Here is a 5,054-nt window from a genome sequence, read left to right on the forward strand (position 1 = left end):
GAAGACCCAATTATCCTCCAAATTCGACATGAAAAATCTTGGTGCTACAAACTATATTTTGGGTATGGAAATTAAAAGAGATCGGGCAAAGAGGAAGCTCTGGTTAAACTAGATGAATTATGTCGAGACAATACTGCAGAAGTTTAATATGCAGGATAGTAAACCAATGAAGGTTCCTATTCCTGTAGGTGTGAGGTTATCTGCTAAACAGTGTCCCAAGACACAAGAAGAGGAAGAGGACATGTCCCGTGTTCCATATGCAAGTGCAGTCGGTAGCTTGATATATCCAATGGTTTGTACTAGACCAGACATTGCACATGCAATGGGAGTATTGAGCAAGTTTATGTCAAAACTAGGAAAGGAGCATTGGACAGTAGTGAAGCGAGTTTTCAGGTATTTGCGTGGCACTAGTGATTATGGTTTGTGCTACCAAGAAAGATCAAGATTGGAAAAAATGTTTGATATTCGTGGCTTTGTTGATGCAGACTGGGCTGGAGATCTGGATAAGAGAAGATCTACAAGTGGGTATGTGTTTAACCTATTTGGAGGTGCAATCAGTTGGATGAGTAAGAAACAATTTGTAGTGGCACTATCAACTACAGAGGCAGAATACATGGCAGCCACTCATGCAAGCAAGGAAGCAATTTGGTTGCAGAGATTGTGTTCAAGTATGGGGTTAGTACAGGGAGCTATAAGGATACACTGTGACAGCCAAAGTGCAAATTTCTTGACAAAGAACCCTGCATATCATTCAAAGACAAAGCACATTGATGTTCAGTATCACTTTGTGAGGGATATGATAGAAGGCAAAAAGGTGTTGCTAGTAAAGGTGGACACTTTGAAGAATACTACAGATGCATTGACAAAATCTGTGAGCTTTGAGAAGTTCTCTTGGTGTAGAGAGACAATGGGCGTTTCAGGGCTGGGAAAATGACTAAGCTCTCTTGTGACCCCATGTGGAAAGAAAACAAAAAGTGGGAGAATGTTGGGTTGTGTTATATTCTTTCCACGACTAGCCCACATAGTTAACCGGGGGATTAGAGGGGGGGGGGGCGGAGCCTCCTTTCATTGCGCCAATTGTGTAGCCGGGGGGGGTCACAGGGGGTTTGAGGTGTACCTGTAACCCCACTTTATGGGGTCCGGGGCAGCGCCCCGGAAAATTTTGGTTTTCGACCCTATGTTAGGTTAGGCGGACCCACCTATGGTTTTGTGCATGATTTTCGCAAAAAAAATTTGGACGCGATGGTTTTCAGTCCATGGTATTGGACGCGATGGTTTTCGGTCCATGGTATTGGATGCTTTGGCATGTATAAATATGTATTATAGCATTGAAAGGAACATAATGAAAAATCAAGCTGGTAGTCCCGGTTTTGGGATCCAGGGGAAATCTCGTGTATATGTGTTTTATGTGTTATGCTCTCGCATTGTTTATTTTCTGTGTTTTAGAATTCATATGCAGGTAATTTCTATGCGGAGTTAAAACCTACATCCGCTGCCACCAAAAACTAACACTCCCTCTTAGCGAGGAAGGTGTTCTACACTATACCCATCTAGTCCCTAAAGTAGACAAACTTTGCCCTACCCAAGGTCATCGTGAATATATCAACCACCTGTTGGTCTGTGGAAACATGTTGTAGCCAAACTGATCCACATTGTTGGTGTCTAACATCTGTGATACTTACGGTGAACTCATTCCTTCACATCTTCTAGTTGATATGACTTCCTATAATTGGAAATCATTGTGAAGAAAACACTCAGGAAATCACTGCACACCATGCTACTGCGTTACTCTGATTCAACTGCTACATGTTGTAGCTAAACCAATATGTGTTGTCATTGCACTACTCTTGTTTCACACTGTTGATGCCCTTGTGTTGTTGCATCCATTGCATTTGTGTGTACTGATCTCTCTAATTTATTATGTCACTGCAACTATCCCTACATCTGTCTATCGAGTGTCTGACTGCACCTCACAACTAGCTCTACAACTGTTACTCAAGTATCTAACTATGCCTTGTTGACCTTTCAATCCACTTGTTACTTTAAATTTTGGGCTCCCGTAGGAAAGGTATTGCTCCAATCTGAAGAATCCCAGGCACAAAAACTAGATCTAATTTATTGATCAAGCCCTTCTTGGCTAGATCTAGTTATCCATGTTGCTCCTTCCTCGGACCCTGTTCGATCTGACATACTGGAGTGTTATACTCCTCCTCCCGAGGAACATGCTACAAACATAGTGAATTCATCCTCCAACCTAGCGGACAAATCCTCAATCTCTATCGATGTTGATGTTTGCTTGCCCTTCTTGTCCTTCTTCCTCTTCAGACATCTGATGTAGTGACCATGTTGGAAAAATTAACTATGTTCAGTCTTCAATAATGTACTTGAATCATTATGTAATGTACTTGTCAAAAGAATAAAGAAAATATTTTTTATTATTATTGTTGTCACTTATTAAAGCATGGGTTTCATGCTTGGGTCACCATGTTTTAGCTCAAAGTCCCCATTGAGGACTTCTAAGATTTATTTTGAATCTATAGAATTATTGTACATTTAAAGAGACCCTTCTTGGACTTTTTGAATCATGTAAAAAGGTTAAGCATTGAGTCAAATATGAATTATGTAACCTCCATACCATGTTGGCCTAAAAGAAGATCAAGTTAGCCTAAGGACCCATGCAACCCCACAAGAATCCTATAAAAGGAAGGATATCAAATTCATTTGGAGCATCACATCTCATTCTCTCTCTACTGGGCAGAAGTGCGAAAATCTGTTTGTTGGGCAGAAGTGCAAAAATTTGTTTGATGGGTAGAAGTGCGAAGTAGGAAGTTGGGAAAGTCTGTTGCTGGGAAGCCGAAGTGAATGCAAGTTTGGGTGAGTCTAAGGAGAAGAGAAAAATCAAAATTTTGGTGGTGGTCTCACTCTGTTTCGTGCTCTAGATTGGGAGATCGAAGTCTTCCAAGTTGGACTGCTGCCAGAAGTTGTTGGTTAATGCATAGTCAAAGTTACTGGGAAGAGGTCAATCTTCTGGACGATGAAATGGTGTGGAGGGAAGATCTGGTCTTGGTCTAGGGTGAAGAGTCTCAAATAATACTATTGAAATGAAGAATTACTTTGAATGGGTTTTCCCCTCAAAGGGGGTTTTTCCCTAGCATGTGCCTACATCTTGTGTCCATTGTTTTATGTACTGCTGCTTTTGGTAATTGCTTGATGTACTAAAGAAAGAAGATATAAATAATCGTAATAATAAGAAACATCACAAGTAATTATCAAGATCCAGAAAATCTTTACTGCCTTTCTAATTTTCCAACATGGTATTAGAGCTTTGGTGAAGAAGGAATAAAAAGGCAGATCCATTCATAGCCACTATCTCAGGGAAGGAGTCTATTATATTTGAGGAGGATGTCTAACTCTATAAAGGGTGAGAACAAGCTTGAAGGGGAATCTAACTTCAGATCCTTGAAGAAGAGGATTGACCTAATCCTCGAGAAGAATAAGGTTCTATATTTGGTAAAAGGAAATGTAAAGAAGCATACTGAAGAAGTGAGTGATGCCAACAAAGTGAAATTCAGGGATCTAGAATTGGTGGCTATGAATCTAATGGTAGAAGGGATAAAAGGCAATCTTGTCCCATTCATAAATAACATCGATCATGCTCAGGAGATGTATGAAGCCTTGTCGACGTTGTTCACTATTAAAAACAATGGTCAAGTAGCAAGTTTGAAGAATGAGCTAAGGACTACGAAGATGACTAAAGAAGATACTGTGAAAACCGTCGTTGTGAAGATAACTAGACTCAAGAATGATCTCTTGGCCATTAATGAGATTGTTCCGCAAAAAGATAAGTATCTCATGTATTTTCAGTTTTGGGCTTATGCATTCATTTAGTTTTGATTATGTTAAATACTAATCACCATTCTCTATCTATTGTCTTGATTAGGGAAAACATCCACAAGAAGGAGGATCTCTCAAGACAAGGTTAGTCAAGAAACAAAGGCATGCTTTGAAATCATTGATTGAAAAGATTATTCATTTGATGATCTATTACTAACCCTGTTATGACTAGCAGTATTGAATCATAGTGATTCTTGTTTGGGTGATTTGTCTCTTGATAAATCTACCCACCCCACTCTTATTTGATTTGGTAGAACCCTAGATAGGTTATGGAAAACCCTAACCAAAGGGTACGCTGTTGTGAACGTTTGAAACCCTAAACTAATTAGGGATATTTTGAAATGAACAATGTAAACTTTGAAACGGGAACTGATACAATTACCCGTTTCGTAGAGGTAGCAAAAAAGTGACCCGATTTTGAAAAGTGGTGATGCAGATCACACTTCTTTTTTTCGGAGCATATTTTTGACATTTTAAATAACTGATACGATTACCTGTTTCATAGAGATAGCAAACAAGTGACCCGATTTTGAAAAGTGGTGATATAGAATACATTTTTTTTTTTTGGAGCATATTTTTGACAATTTAAATAACTGATACGATTACCCATTTCGTAGAGGTAGCAAAAAATTGACCCGATTTTGAAAAGTGGTGATGCAGAATATTTGACACTTTAAATTTTCTTATGTATCAAATATAAATATTTGTTTTAAATGTTAGTGATTTTCGTGTTGATTTTGAAACATGTTGATGCAGCATCAACCTTTTTTTTAAAGGGCTTATTTTTGACACTTTAAAATTTATTATGTCCAATTTTTTTTGAAATCATGATTACTTAATAAATTTTCAAGTTGTTTTGTTTTATTTTTTTTAAATTTTGATTGCTTAAAAAAGACAATATAAAACTATATATAAAAAGACAAAAAAAAACATTAAAAAAATGTTAAAAAAAAAATTATCACGTAAACCATAAAAGAATTTGAAAAAAAAAAAATACACTATAAAATTAAGTAAGTAAAAAAAAAAAAAAACAAATTAAAAACAAACTAGATTAGAAAAAAATAGAAAATTAGCAAAAAAAAAATTTAAAAACTACTAAAATTAAGATTAAAAACATTGAAAAAAAAAAAGTTAAAAAACGAAAATATACTTATTAAAAA

Source organism: Pinus tabuliformis, chromosome 7 (assembly GCF_031772625.1).
Source record: "Pinus tabuliformis cultivar Carrire ecotype Pingquan chromosome 7, CPIR1, whole genome shotgun sequence".
Taxonomy (NCBI): domain Eukaryota; kingdom Viridiplantae; phylum Streptophyta; class Pinopsida; order Pinales; family Pinaceae; genus Pinus; species Pinus tabuliformis.